The sequence below is a fragment of the Aegilops tauschii genome, chromosome 3 (assembly GCF_002575655.3).
Source record: "Aegilops tauschii subsp. strangulata cultivar AL8/78 chromosome 3, Aet v6.0, whole genome shotgun sequence".
NCBI classification, from domain to species: Eukaryota; Viridiplantae; Streptophyta; class Magnoliopsida; order Poales; family Poaceae; genus Aegilops; species Aegilops tauschii.
Genome location: NC_053037.3, coordinates 390,452,427 through 390,468,246, shown reverse-complemented (window position 1 = coordinate 390,468,246; position 15,820 = coordinate 390,452,427). Strand labels below are relative to the sequence as shown.

At 49.3% G+C, this 15,820-nt stretch overlaps 1 long non-coding RNA gene across 1 annotated transcript; it reads right to left on the bottom strand.

The window, feature by feature from the left end:
* Nucleotides 1-282: 282 nt before the first annotated feature.
* LOC141042424 (uncharacterized) lies at nucleotides 283-15,295 on the bottom strand. The gene is made up of 3 exons (XR_012205145.1): nucleotides 15,184-15,295; nucleotides 14,703-15,115; nucleotides 283-588 (listed from the first exon to the last, which is right to left on the bottom strand). It is a non-coding gene; the product is annotated as an uncharacterized lncRNA (long non-coding RNA).
* Between the last annotated feature and the right edge of the window lie 525 nt (nucleotides 15,296-15,820).

Sequence of the window (15,820 nt, the reverse complement as noted above, 5' to 3'; positions counted from 1 at the left end):
AGGGTCGGGATTCGTTTGGACACCTGATCGGACGGCCGAGAATGCAGACATCCTGAGAAGGCTCCATTTTAAACTCCAATGTAACAATGGTATGTGTCCCCTCGGCCAGGATCGGGGGCTAGGAGCCAGAGCACATTCTGTTAGAGTTGTATTATATATATATATATATATACGTGTACGTGTTGTATACTGTGACGCCCCGATTCAATCGTACACTAATCATACACGCAAACGTGTACGATCAAGATCAGGGACTCACGGGAAGATATCACAACACAACTCTAAAAATAAAATAAGTCATACAAGCATCATAATACAAGCCAGGGGCCTCGAGGGCTCGAATACAAGTGCTCGATCATAGACGAGTCAGCGGAAGCAACAATATCTGAGTATAGACATAAGTTAAACAAGTTTGCCATAAGAAGGCTAGCACAAACTGGGATACAGATCGAAAGAGGCGCAGGCCTCCTGCCTGGGATCCTCCTAACTACTCCTGGTCGTCGTCAGCGGCCTGCACGTAGTAGTAGGCACCTCCAGTGTAGTAGGAGTCGTCGTCGACGGTGGCGTCTGGCTCCTGGGCTCCGGCATCTGGTTGCGACAACCAGGTAGAAGGGAAAGGGGGAAAAGAGGGAGAAAAGCAACCATGAGTACTCATCCAAAGTACTCGCAAGCAAGGAGCTACACTACATATGCATGGGTATATGTGTAAAGGGCCATATCGGTGGACTGAACTGCAGAATGCCAGAATAAGAGGGGGATAGCTAGTCCTATCGAAGACTACGCTTCTGGCAGCCTCCATCTTGCAGCATGTAGAAGAGAGTAGATTGAAGTCCTCCAAGTAGCATCGCATAGCATAATCCTACCTGTTGAGGATATAACCATTAGAGTCACCCGCCCAGGAGGGGTCGGGTTACTCGTACAGATCATCACGAGAAGCCCAGTACCAAGCTTGAGGATGGCGGATCAATAATGGGCTTAAGACCCGGAGGCGGCTTAAGGCCCATAGTGATAAACCGCCGTTATGGCAAGACTTGTAGTGTAAGGCAAGAGTAGTTAAGAGTCCGAGCCGGATACTGTTATAAGCCGGCCGGGACTCTGAGAGCCGCTGGGCGTCAACCTCTCTATATAAAGGGACGACCCGGCGGCGGTTCAGGGAGAGAGACAACAGATTGATAGCCAGGCATAGCAATTAAGCTCCCTGGTCGTCGAAACCCTAAATAATACCACCTCAACTGGACGTAGGCTTTTACATTCACCGTAAGGGGCCGAACCAGTATAACCCTCGTGTTCCTTGTCCCGCTTAACCCCTTTAAGCTTCCTAGTTGCGATGGCTCCATGACTAAGTCCTTGCATGAGGACATCTGCCGTGACAATTCCACGACAGTTGGCGCCCACCGTGGGGCCAGTGCACGGTGGATTTGAGTTCTTGAAGGGCAGCTTCGAAGGGCTCAAGGGATACGTTGTGGGCCGGATGACCAAGAGTCATCGCGGCAAGCTCTACATCGACGATGCAAACTGGGGCCCCGACGCTGGCTCAATCGAGTACGGGTACCGGGTCCCCTTCGGCGGAATCCATGTCTTCATCGGCAAGATTGGTGAGCCGGGCCTTGAGCTGGACCTCTGCGCCGATCTCATCGAGACGGCTCAGCGTGCACGACCCGCCCGGGCTCTGCCTGCCTTGAAGCGTGCCTTTGTGGGATGCATCCATGAAGGACTCTCTGAAGGATCTGGATCTGGTGATGAGGTGGTCGCCCGCTCTGACGGCGAGTCGTCCACGGATGAGACAAACTCATTATACCAACTTCAAGATGGCAGGCTCAGGGGTTGCTCCGACGGCGACAGTATTCCGGACCCCTCTGAGCCGCCGAGCCGGGTTGGAATCTTCATGGCCAGCTTACAACCTGTTCAAAACCCCGCTACTGGGGCAGGAGGCCCTGGGCACTCGTCGGCACAGGTGCTGATGGATCTCACAGACAAGTTGACGGCCCTGTTAACTGCTACGGTCGCCCCAGCAGATCAGGCTCAGCATGATGCGGAGGTGGCACAGTTAAAGCTGGATCTAACAAAAGCCAAGTAGGATCTGTCGGCGGAAGGGATTAGGATGGCTGCCGAGAGGGCGGTTCTTGATGCCCAGACTCAGCTGATTCAGGCGCAATCTTTCCGGCTCATGATGGATCAGAACGCGTCCAATGAGGTCATGAGAAGGAGGCATCAGAAGGCTCAATCTCGACTCCCTCCGGTTTACGACCCTCGAAACCTCTTCAACACGCCTGGTGCAGGGCCCAGTAACCCGCTAGAGATCATGGCGCCTGGAGCTGGAACGTCAATTCAGCCCCAAGTGATGGGGCCTCCCCGGGTGAACACTACCCCGCCTCAGTACTTGCCAATACCACCGGGTCATTATGCCAACCCGTTGGAAAACATGGTCGCCGCGGCGGCGCGACTGGTGGCTCTCCCAATCGACGGAGACTCACCGACGACGGTTGAAACCCGCCGGGTCAGAGAACTCCTTCAGACGGCTCTGGCGCAACAGGAGGCATATTCTTATAGCCGGGACAGGATTCATTCAACCCCTCGTCCAGGCCGGAGCCCGAGTTATTGCAGGCACATGTTTCGGCGACCGGCTCAAGCAATGTCCGACACCGTGACTTGCCTCCTGGCCACGGCCCGGTTCATAATGGAGCCCCTAACACGGTAGACCAAGACCGAGCACGGCAAGAGGCGGAGCAGGGGGCTAAGTTGACGGCTTACCAGCCACTCCCGGCTTATCCAACGGCTTCCACCGATGCGGGTATACCTACGAGGACCGCAGGTGTTCCTTGTCTGGTGCCGGCTCTTCGTAATGAACGTATGCCCAAGGATTTCAAGGGGCCTATGTAACACCCCGGATGTAACTTGCCATATTTGTAACTCCGACTCTTGCCATTTTCGGCTATGTGATATAATGTTCCCTCCGTGGTCGGGTTTTTCTTTTGTTTTGCATTTTGTTCATGTCATGCATTTCATATCATGTCATCATGTGCATTGCATTTGCATACGTGTTCGTCTCTTGCATCCGAGCATTTTCCCCGTTGTCCGTTTTGCAATCCGGCGCTCCTATCTCCTCCGGTGCACCCCTCTGGTTTTCTTTCGTGTGCGGGTGTCAAACATTCTCGGAATGAACCGAGGCTTGTCAAGTGGCTTTAATATACCACCCGGTGACCACCGGTCAAGTTTCATTCCATTTGGAGGTCGTTTGGTACTCCAACGGTAAACCGGGCATCTGTCATGTCCAATTGAGTGTCCAGCAAAACCCCCCCTCAAAACCAGCCCAAAACCCACCAAACTCTCTTCCATGCTCTAGGTCGTTCGATCACGATCGTGTGGGCGAAAACCGCACCTCATTTGGAGCCTCCTAGCTCCCTCTACCTATAAATTGGCATCTCTCCCGAAAAACGAACGCAGTCCAACCCTAACCCTCGTCCCTCTCCGCCGCCGGACACGTCTGGGCAGAGCCGGACGCGTCCACCTCCGCGCCGCCGCCACGGGTCCCGAGCCGCCCGACCTCCGCCTCACCCCGCCGCCTCCGCGCCGGCGCCGCGCCGCCCCGCCGCCGGCCGGCCCCGCCGGCCGCCGGTGCCCGCGTCGCCCCGCCGGCGCCGCCCGCGCCCGACGTGGCCTCCCTCCGGCGCCGCCCTTCTTCCCGCCGGCCACCGCGCCTCCCCGGCACCTCCTCCCTCTCCGCACCGCCGTCAGCAACCGCCACCGGCGAGCTCCTCGAGCTCCTGTTGCTCCCGATCCAGATCCGCACTGTAGAGGTTGACTTCCCGAACCCTAGTTTTTTTTTCTAAGTCTGGGATATTCTACAGCAAGTGTCCGTGTTCCTCATTGCATAACTCCTCGCATGTAGCTCCGATTCACGCGTGTAATATGTCAAATTGTTCGTCTCGTGATGCTCTTCATTTTGTTCAATTGCACCATGTTCATTAGAGGTCATCTTGATGCCCAAATCTCTGTTGGAAGAGGGCTAGTTGATGTTATCTTCTGGTTCTTAACAGAACTTGGAAATTTGTCATTTTTGTATCTTTAAATCTGTGCATCTTATGGGCATGATCTCTACATGTGTTTTGTTGTTTGCCATGCCATCTTTCCAAGGGTGTATGCCATGAGCTCTACATGTGTTTTGTTGTTTGCCATGCCATCTTTCCAAGGGTGTATGCCATGTTTTGTCATGCATTGCTCTGTAGTGAGTGCATCAAGCTCACAAATAGGCCTTCATATTATTGTTTCTGCCATGCTCTGTTTTCTGCTAAGTCTGAAACCTGATAACGAAACTTGCTATGTTTACATGCTTGCCATCATATCTTCTGGTCCTTTTTTGGCTTATGGTCATTAAGGGACTTTTGTCATATGCATTTAGTAGAACACTGCCATGTCTTGTTTTGCTATGTTAAGTTCCTGTAGCAAGTTGATTTCGTGCCCTGAACATTGCTACCTGATACTGTTTTCTGCCATGTCCAGTTTTTCTCCAAGTCTGTGATCCTGTTATCTTTTGCACTTTTGCCATGCTTGTTTGAGCTTGATATGTTGTGAACTAGCAGTAGCTCAGTGTTCATCTTTTGTCAAGCATCTCCTGTAGATTACTGTCATATGCTTTGTTGCTATGTTGGGGTGCTGTAGCATTGTTGTTTGTTGCATTTTAAGTGCTATCATGCTGTTAATCGCAGATTCGTGTCATTCTTGTTTTGCTTGCCATTTGCAAACCGTGCATCCGTTTCCGGTGATCTTTATATCGATTTCGACCGAAATCATCTCATCTTTCCAATGGCATGCTTAGTTTGCCATGTTACTGCCTTGTTCATCATGTTCCTTCCGGAGCACGCATATGCATCGCATATCATATCTTGCATATCAGACATGTTTTGCATCATGTTGCTTGTGCATTTCTCGTTGTTGATTGTGGTTCCGTTTGTTTGTGTTCTTGTCTTGGGTAGAGCCGGGAGACGAGTTCGTGAATGAGGAACCTGTTGAGTACGCTTACGAGGATCAAGCTTTCGACAACTCTGAGAACCTTGCAGGCAAGATGACCATACCCTCGAAATCACTTCTATCTTTTCTTTGCTAGTTGTTCGCTCTATTGCCATGCTGCGCTACCTATCACTTGCTATATCATGCCTCCCATATTGCCATGTCAGCCTCTAACCATCCTTTCCTAGCAAACCGTTGTTTGGCTAAGTTACCGCTTTTGCTCAGCCCCTCTTATAGCGTTGTTAGTTGCAGGTGAAGTTGAAGTTGGTTCCATGTCGGAACATGGATATGTTGGGATATCACAATATCTCTTATTTAATTAATGCATCTATATATATTTGGTAAAGGGTGGAAGGCTCAGCCTTATGCCTGGTGTTTTGTTCCACTCTTGCCGCCCTAGTTACTGTTATACCGGGATTATGTTCCTTGAGTTTGCGTTCCTTGCGCGGTCGGGTGATTTATGGGACCCCCTTGACAGTTCGCCTTTAATAAAACTCCTCCAGCAAGGCCCAACTTTGGTTTTACCATTTGCCGCCTAAGCCTTTTCCCCCGGGTTTTCGCGAGCCCGAGGGTCATCTTATTTTAACCCCCCCGGGCCAGTGCTCCTTCGAGTGTTGGTCCGAACCGAGCAGCCTGCGGGGCCACCTCGGGGAAACTCGAGGTCTGGTTTTACTCGTAGCTTGACTTATCCGGTGTGCCCTGAGAACGAGATATGTGCAGCTCCTATCGGGATTTGTCGGCACATTCGGGCGGCTTTGCTGGTCTTGTTTTACCATTGTCGAGATGTCTTGTAAACCGGGATTCCGAGACTGATCGGGTCTTTCCGGAAGAAGGTTTTTCCTTCATTGACCGTGAGAGCTTATGATGGGCTAAATTGGGACACCCCTGCAGGGTATTATCTTTCGAAAGCCGTGCCCGCGGTTATGAGGCAGATGGGAATTTGTTAATGTCCTGTTGTAGATAACTTGTCACTTGACCCAATTAAAATACATCAACTGCGTGTGTAGCCGTGATGGTCTCTTCTCTGCGGAGTCCGGGAAGTGAACACGGTCTGTGTTATGTATGACGTAGGTAGGAGTTCAGGATCACTTCTTGGTCATTGCTAGTTGACGGCCGTTCCGTTGCTTCTCTTCTCGCTCTCATTTGCGCAAGTTAGCCACCATATATGCTTTTGCCGCTGCAGCTCCACCCCACTACACCTTCCTTTCCTATAAGCTTAAATAGTCTTGATCTCGCGGGTGTGAGATTGCTGAGTCCCCGTGACTCACAGATTCTACCAAACAGTTGCAGGTGCCGACGCTGCCAGTGCAGTTGACGAGATCGACCTCAAGTGGGAGTTCGATGAGGAACGTGGTCGTTACTATGTTTCTTTTCCTGATGATCAGTAGTGGAGCCCAGTTGGGACGATCGGGGATCTAGCATTTGGGGTTGTCTTATTTTTATCTGGATTTTGACCGTAGCCGGTCTATATGTGTGCATTTTGGATGATGTATGAATTATATTTATGTATTGTGTGAAGTGGCGATTGTAAGCCAACTCTTTATCCCATTCTTGTTCATTACATGGGATTGTGTGAAGATGACCCTTCTTGCGACAAAACCACAATGCGGTTATGCCTCTAAGTCGTGCCTCGACACGTGGGAGATATAGCCGCATCATGGGCGTTACAAGTTGGTAATCAGAGCCATCCCCGACTTAGGAGCCCCTGCTTGATCGAATCGCTGGCGTTGTTGAGTCTAGAACAAAAATGTTTTAAGTCTTAGGATTATATATATCGGAGAGTAGGATTCTTTTTACTCCTCAGTCCCTTCGTCGCTCTGGTGAGGTCTCCTGACGTAGAAGTTTTGACTATTCTCTCCTCAAATTTCACTAAAAAAAATTTAGGATCACGCGGGTATCTTGGAATCGTTCCGATGGTTTTGTGACGAGAACATTGTTCTTGGTGCCTCCTGTCATTTAGGGGTTGTGGCAGTGTCCCAGGGAGTTGAGCTCCGAGGTGTTGTCGTCACAATTTTATCGTTGCAGTTCTGGAATACCTGAGTTTCGCCGACATCGAAATCTCTTTTATGCAGTTGTTGGTGAGATCACCTCGACGCCACCCAGTACTGGGGCGGGAGTTCGGGAGTATTGCCATAACTTGTATAACGGATGTTTTTCGAAGGTTGAGGTAAACGATTTCCGAAGGTTTCTTGGTTATGTGTTGACGGATGGATACAGCTGGATCTAGGGATTGCTAGTTTGGGTGATATATTTTGTGTCCCCTGTATCCCCAACACCAGATTGCATAACCAGAAAGTTTCGGGAGTTTATAAGTGGGAATTCAAGTAGCCTTAGAATATCCTTCCGACAGACGCATGATATGAGATTGGGGTTCGACGTCTAGTGGTCCGCCTTTCCACGGTTGATTTTACAGTGGTCTCGTAGTGTCTTAAAGAGTCCTTGGCTATGCCGACTCGGGGACGCTTCGTATGTCATGTGCACAGCCTTGTACATGATGGTGCTGTACGATTGAGCCCGTGTGGGTCCCACCACGAAAACTTCGGACGAAATCTCTATCATATGTTTGTTCCGGCTTATTCTGCAAGCCAATACTTTGTTTTGTTTTAAATTGTGATATTCGAGTTGCTTCGAAGTCATGCGTTGTTTCCATATCTTTTTCTAAGTGGCTTCTCAACTAATGGAGGTGTGATGATTTACTACGGAATTCATTCGTTCACCTTCGTTCGAATGTTTATTGTGAAGACTATATGTTGCAATTTCTATCCGTTGATCCTACTTATCTATTTGTCTATCAAGATGCTAACGGATGTCACCCTCTTCAGGATGGCTCCGCCAACGCGTCAGAATCCGGATCGCAATGAAGGGAGTCAGTCGAACCCTCCGCCACCACCTCCACCTCCGGAGGCATGGCAAGCTATCATGGCAGCCACCAACGCCAATGCTCAGATGATTCTGCAACTCTTGCAAGAACGTACTCAAGGGCAAGGCAATCAAGGCAATCAAGGTCAAGGCAACAATCAGTTTCACTTTGCTACTCTCAACCAGTTTCTCGCAAATCAGCCCAAGTCTTTCAGCTACTGTGCCGAGGCCACGGATGCCGATGATTGGCTCATGGACATCAACAAGCATTTCGAATGTAGCAATGTCAGGCCTGAGGACTATGTCAAGTTCGCTTCTTTCCAGCTCAAGGACCAAGCTGCTGATTGGTATCAACAATACAAAGATTCCAGAGGAGGTCGTGTGATCACTTGGACTGACTTCTGTCGGGACTTCAAAGCGCACCATATTCCACAAAGTGTTGTTGAGAGCAAGCGTGAGGAGTTCCGCAATCTCAAGCAAGGCAACATGTCTGTGTATCAATACAACATCCAGTTTCAGAAACTTGCTCGCTTCGCTAAACAAGACGTTCCTGATGAAAAGTGTATGATCTATCACTTCAGAGGTGGCCTTAAAGAGGATCTGCAGTTAGCTCTTGTTCTTGTTGAGCCTACTCAGTTTGATCAATTCTACAATATGGCACTGAAGCAAGAGGCTACTCAGCTCAAGTGTGAGGCTTCTAAGAAGAGAGTTAGAGACGCAGTTCAGTCTTCTTCTTCCTCACTTGTGACAGCTAAGCAACAGAAGTTCTGGTTGCCTCCTCCTCCTCCGTTTCGTCAGCCTTACCAGCAGAAGAACAAAGGTGGCCATGGTTCTTCCAACTCTTCCAACTCTGGCTATCAGAACAAGTCTCAGAATCAAGCTCCAAAGTCCAATGCTCCTTATCACCGTCCACTCTCAGAGGTGACTTGCAACAAGTGTCAGCAGAAAGGTCACTATGCTAACAAGTGCTTCAACCAAAGGCGCCTTCCGCCTCCTCCTCCTGTCAGATCTTCCAGCAATGCAGTGGTCAAGCATAATCCAAAGTCTGCAAAGGTGAACATGATGAATGCAGCTCAAGCGGAGGAATCTACTGATGTGATAATGGGTAATCTTCCTGTTAATGATATTCCTGCAAAAGTTCTTTTTGATACTGGTGCTTCGCTCTGTTTCATGTCAAGACCGTTTTTGCCAAGCATGAATTCACTTGTTCTCATCTGAGTAAACCCATGGATGTCGTTTCTCCGGGTAAACGTTTGAGTTCTAGTATGATGGTTCCGGATGTTTCCATCAAGATGGGCGACTATGAATTTCAGTCTTCTCCAGTTGTTCTTGGTGACTCGGATATTGATCTTATTCTCGGGATGGACTGGCTTTCTAAGCACAAGGCTCAACTTGATTGTGCTGCCAGGGAAATTCAATTGACACACTCGTCTGAGGATGTGATTATCTATGCTGCTCGTGATGAAACCATTCGGTTCTTTTCTCTCAATGAGAAGGGCGAATTGAATGCCATCTCTCAGATTCCAGTCGTTTGTGAGTATCAAGATGTCTTTCCAGAAGAGCTTCCGGGTATGCCTCCTCACCGGCCAGTTGAGTTCGTTATCGAACTAGAGCCTGGCACTGAACCCGTTTGCAAGCGTCTATACAAGCTTGGACCCAACGAGCTGAAGGAATTGAAGAAACAGCTCGATGAACAAGAGCGTCTGGGTTTGATCAGACCGAGTTCTTCTCCATGGGGTTGTGGTGTTCTTTTTGTCAAGAAGAAGGATGGCACGGACCGACTTTGTGTCGACTACCGTCCATTGAACAAGAAGACAATCAAGAACAAGTATCCACTTCCCAACATCAACGAGCTATTCGAGCAACTCAAGGGTGCTAAAGTATTCTCGAAGCTTGACCTTCATATGGGTTATCATCAGATTCGCATTCGTGAAGAAGATATTCCCAAGACAGCATTCAGAACAAGCTTTGGTTCTTATGAATATACTGTCGTGTCTTTCGGCCTTGTCAATGCTCCTCCGGTATTCTCTCGGATGATGAATTTCATCTTCAACCCCTATACCAATGAATTCGTCCTGGTGTATCTCGATGATATCTTGGTCTTCTTCAAGAATAAGCAGGATCATGCCAAACATTTGCGATTGGTGCTTGACAAGCTCAGAGAGTATCAATTCTATGCGAAGTTCTCTAAATGTGAGTTTTGGCTTGATGAAGTTCTTTTCCTTGGTCACATCATCTCTGCCAAGGGCATCGCTGTTAACCCCGAGAAGGTGTCCGCAATTGTGAATTGGAAACCTCCTCAAAATGTCAAGCAGCTCCGCAGTTTTCTTGGTCTTGCAAGCTATTGCCGAAGATTCGTTGAGAATTTCTCCAAGATTGCAAAGCCTCTTTCCAACCTCCTCCAGAAGCATGTGAAGTATGTCTGGTCTCCTGAGTGTGACGTTGCTTTCAACACTCTCAAAGAGAAACTAGTCACAGCTCCTGTCTTGACTCCTCCGGATGAATCCAAGTCGTTTGAAGTTTTCTGTGATGCTTCTCTCCAAGGTCTCGGTGCTGTGTTAATGCAAGAGAAGAAAGTTGTGGCCTATACCTCTCGTCAGTTGAAGCCCAACGAGAAGAACTACCCCACTCACGATCTTGAGTTGGCGGCAGTTGTCCATGCATTAATAACGTGGAGACATCTCTTGTTGGGAAGACAAGTGGACATTTTCACCGATCACAAGAGTCTCAAGTATATCTTCACTCAGCCCAACCTCAACCTCAGGCAGACTCGATGGGTCGAAATGATCCAAGAGTACAATCCAAGTATTGAATATACTCCAGGCAAGGCTAATGTCATTGCAGATGCTTTAAGTAGGAAGGCTTATTGCAACAGCTTAATTCTCAAGCCATTTCAACCGGATCTTTGTGAAGCTTTCCGCAAGCTGAATCTCCAAGTTGTTCCTCAAGGCTTTCTTGCCAACCTCATAGTCTCTCCTACTTTGAAAGATCAAATTCGTGAGGCACAACTCCTTGATGCCATGGTGAAGAAGGTGAAACATGGTATCGACAAGGGTCTTTCCAAATACAAGTGCTATTGCATTGATGACAGAGACACTTTATTCTTCGAGGACCGGATTGTGGTTCCTAAAGGTGATCTAAGGAAAGTCATTATGAATGAGGCGCACAATTCTCTCATTTCCATTCATCCTGGAAGTACGAAGATGTACCATGACCTCAAGCAGTCGTATTGGTGGACTCGAATGAAGCGAGAAATTGCTCAGTTCGTGAATGAATGTGATGTCTGCCGAAGAGTGAAAGCAGAACACCAACGACCAGCTGGTCTCCTCCAACCTCTTGCTATCCCAGAATGGAAGTTTGATCATATCGAAATAGACTTCGTGACTGGATTTCCCAAGTCCAAGCACGGAAATGATGCTATCTTCGTTGTCATTGACAAGCTTTCTAAAGTGGCTCATTTCCTTCCAATCAAAGAATCCATCACAGCAGCTCAGCTGGCAGAGCTATACACCTCCAGAATTGTCTCCTTGCACGGCATTCCACAATTGATTTCTTCAGATCGTGGAAGCATCTTCACCTCTAAGTTCTGGGACTCCTTCCAGAAGGCCATGGGCACAAACATTCGCTTCAGCACAGCTTTCCATCCTCAAACTAGTTGCCAAGTCGAGCGAGTCAATCAAATTCTTGAAGATATGCTCAGGGCTTGTGTCATTTCCTTTGGCATGAAATGGGAAGATTGTCTTCCATATGCTGAATTCTCCTACAACAACAGCTTCCAAGCGAGTTCGGGCAAAGCCCCATTCGAGATTCTCTATGGCAGAAAGTGCCGTACTCCTCTCAATTGGTCAAAGACTGGTGAACGCCAACTTCTTGGCAATGACTTAATCACTGAAGCTGAAGAAATGTGTAAAGTCATCCGTGATAATCTCAAAGCTGCGCAATCGCGCCAGAAGAGTTACTATGATAGTAAGCACCATGAGTTGGCTTTCGAGATCGGAGACCATGTCTACCTCCGCGTCTCTCCAATGAAAGGCACTCGTCGCTTCGGTATCAAAGGGAAGCTTGCCCCTAGATACGTGGGTCCTTTCAAGATCATTGGCAAAAGAGGCGACCTCGCCTATCAACTTGAGCTTCCTTCCAACTTCGCGAACGTGCACGACGTGTTCCATGTGTCACAGCTCCGCAAGTGCTTCAAGACGCCTGAGCGCACTATCAACTTCGAAGAGATTGACCTCCAAGAAGATTTGTCTTATCATGAGCACCCCGTTGCTATCCTTGAAGAAATTGAGCGCAAGACTCGCAACAAGTCAATCAAATTCCTGAAAGTGAAGTGGTCGCACCATTCCGACCGGGAAGCCACCTGGGAACGCGAGGACCATCTCCGTTCCGAATATCCGGAGTTCTTTCAGTCCTAGATCTCGGGACGAGATCCTCTCGTAGTGGTGGAGTGTTGTAACACCCCGGATGTAACTTGCCATATTTGTAACTCCGACTCTTGCCATTTTCGGCTATGTGATATGATGTTCCCTCCGTGGTCGGGTTTTTCTTTCATTTTGCATTTTGTTCATGTCATGCATTTCATATCATGTCATCATGTGCATTGCATTTGCATACGTGTTCGTCTCTTGCATCCGAGCATTTTCCCCGTTGTTCGTTTTGCAATCCGGCGCTCCTATCTCCTCCGGTGCACCCCTCTGGTTTTCTTTCGTGTGCGGGTGTCAAACATTCTCGGAATGGACCGAAGCTTGTCAAGTGGCTTTAATATACCACCCGATGACCACCGGTCAAGTTTCGTTCCATTTGGAGGTCGTTTGGTACTCCAACGGTTAACCGGGCATCCGTCATGTCCATTTGAGTGTCCAGCAAAACCCCCCTCAAAACCAGCCCAAAACCCACCAAACTCTCTTCCATGCTCTAGGTCGTTCGATCACGATCGTGTGGGCGAAAACCGCACCTCATTTGGAGTCTCCTAGCTCCCTCTACCTATAAATTGGCATCTCTCCCGAAAAACGAACGCAGTCCAACCCTAACCCTCGTCCCTCTCCGCCGCCGGACACGTCCGGGCGGAGCCGGACGCGTCCACCTCCGCGCCGCCGCCACGGGTCCCGAGCCGCCCGACCTCCGCCTCGCCCCGCCGCCTCCGCGCCGGCACCGCGCCGCCCCGCCGCCGGCCGGCCCCGCCGTCCTCGCAGCCGCCGGCCGCCCGCGCCCGACGTGGCCTCCCTCCGGCGCCGCCCTTCTTCCCGCCGGCCACCGCGCCTCCCCGGCACCTCCTCCCTCTCCGCGCCGCCGTCGGCAACCGCCACCGGCGAGCTCCTCGAGCTCCTGTTGCTCCCGATCCAGATCCGCACTGTAGAGGTTGACTTCCCGAACCCTAGTTTTTTTCTAAGTCTGGGATATTCTATAGCAAGTGTCCGTGTTCCTCGTTGCATAACTCCTTGCATGTAGCTCCGATTCATGCGTGTAGTATGTCAAATTCTTTGTCTCGTGATGTTCTTCATTTTGTTCAATTGCACCATGTTCATTAGAGGTCATCTTGATGCCCAAATCTCTGTTGGAAGTGGGCTAGTTGCTGTTATCTTCTGGTTCTTAACAGAACTTGGAGCAAGGCAACATGTCTGTGTATCAATACAACATCCAGTTTCAGAAACTTGCTCGCTTCGCTAAACAAGACGTTCCTGATGAAAAGTGTATGATCTATCACTTCAGAGGTGGCCTTAAAGAGGATCTGCAGTTAGCTCTCGTTCTTGTTGAGCCTACTCAGTTTGATCAATTCTACAATATGGCACTGAAGCAAGAGGCTGCTCAGCTCAAGTGTGAGGCTTCTAAGAAGAGAGTCAGAGACGCAGTTCAGTCTTCTTCTTCCTCACTTGTGACAGCTAAGCAACAGAAGTTCTGGTTGCCTCCTCCTCCTCCGTTTCGTCAGCCTTACCAGCAGAAGAACAAAGGTGGCCATGGTTCTTCCAACTCTTCCAACTCTGGCTATCAGAATAAGTCTCAGAATCAAGCTCCAAAGTCCAATGCTCCTTATCACCGTCCACTCTCAGAGGTGACTTGCAACAAGTGTTAGCAGAAAGGTCACTATGCTAACAAGTGCTTCAACCAAAGGCGCCTTCCGCCTCCTCCTCCTGAGCAGAATTGTCGTTTTTTGCCTTTGAAGATGAAGCTCGGGCGGCTCAAGCGCGATTGCAATGATATGGGTACGCTGATGGCGGCTCTGGTCAAGTACGCCGACTCTGATAGTACCAAGGATCCCGCGTCGGATGATGAAAGGACAGGGAAGGGAAAAAAGAACGGGAATGGCAAGGGCCCTCAGCATAACCCGGCGAGCCAGGGAGGTAACAAACGTAAGGCTGATGGCAGCATGGAGTTTGTGGCCAATGCCAATGCGCAGGGCAACAACCGTCGCAAGGGAAGACCACCCCCGCGAGCCGGCGGGTCAGGCCCAAGTCTTTCTTTCTGTTTCAAATTTCTTCTTCAGTTTTTCTTAGGCGGCAACACTGAACTCAAATTTGGCGTTGGCCTTCCGGGTCTCAGTTTCCTGAGTCTTCAGGCGGTTCTTCAGCTCAGAGATTTCGGATTCAAGTTTCTTGCAAGCAGCCTGTACAAATTCCGGGTTACAGTTTGAGTAATCATCATGCAACATTAAAGTCCCAAGCACTTTGCAAGCAAAGACACTTGGCACTTGGGGGCTAATGTATGCTGAAAGATTCTATTTATAGTGCCGGTTCATGAAGGTAAGCCGGAAGTTAAGTCTACAACATATTCTATCATAAGTAATAGACTTGGGGGCTAGCATGGTAAGGATGACTATGGAGTAAGCAAGAGAGTTGTACCTCAGATTTTTGTTGTATCTGCTTTACCATGTCAATCTCCAGGTCCCGGCTGTTGTGCACTTGACCAATGTAACCAGAAACAATGTCTCCAATGCTCAAGTTAGCGTAGTCAGTGATATCCAGTCTGGCCTTGCGGCGCTCCAGCAGTTCTTCTTTGGCAGAGCATCTGGCCAGCACAGTGGGTCTTCCCGGCTCAACATATTCGGCGGGTAATCACCACATCCGGGTCATCGGCCGGTTGAGCTGAGCTGGGGATCTCCGGGTTGTCAGAACTCTCCGTGGCTTGTTGTTCAGTTGGAGTGGTGGTGTTTGGTGCAGACGGCGGCTCAGAAGCAGAGGCGGTGGGTTCAGTCAAGACCGGTTCTTCGACCGGGTGATTTTTCTTTGCCCTCTTGCTGAGCTTTGCTTGTGCGCTGAAAGTCAAAAGGTTAGTGCAAAAACATGAGTAAGATAAAACACAAAATAAGATGATCGTCATTACCCGGGTGCAGTCTTGAAAGCCGGCAAGTTAGATTGCATGGAGTCACCGGAGGAAGGTGAAGTTTCCTGATAATTTGAATCAGAAGAGTTGAGTGGTTGACGTGTGATGCCCGCCAAAGGATGAAAAGGATATAAGTTGGAGATAACCTCGGTCTGGCGCTTCCTTGATGCTTCAGGTAAGCCGAAGTAGAGGTCTGCATCCTTGTTGGCCCGGGTTTGCCTCCGGCTCTCATGACTATGTTGCTTCAAAAGAAATTGAGGATCTTGATAAGCTAAAGAATGGGAAAATCTTACTTTCCGGGTTACTCTTCGGACTTTCAGCCTTGGCAAGGGCTCCGAGTCGGAGGAAAGTATAGTTACCTCTTCAATCACCGGGTTACTCGCTCCGGTGTCCTCCTGCTGATAATCAGTGTCGATAAGGTGGTTAAGAACAACAAAATAATAGGAGAAGAGCATAAGAATGAAGGGTTACCTCTGACTCGGAGGTGTCCTCCAGATGAAGTAGGTCTGAAGCGCTAGGTTTACTCCCCTTCTTGCGGGGAGCGGCTCTCCTGGCGGCTTTCTTAGCCTTCCTGGCTTTTTTAGCCGCCTCATGATCATACTTGACCTTTCAGAACTTATCATTAGCCTGAAAATAC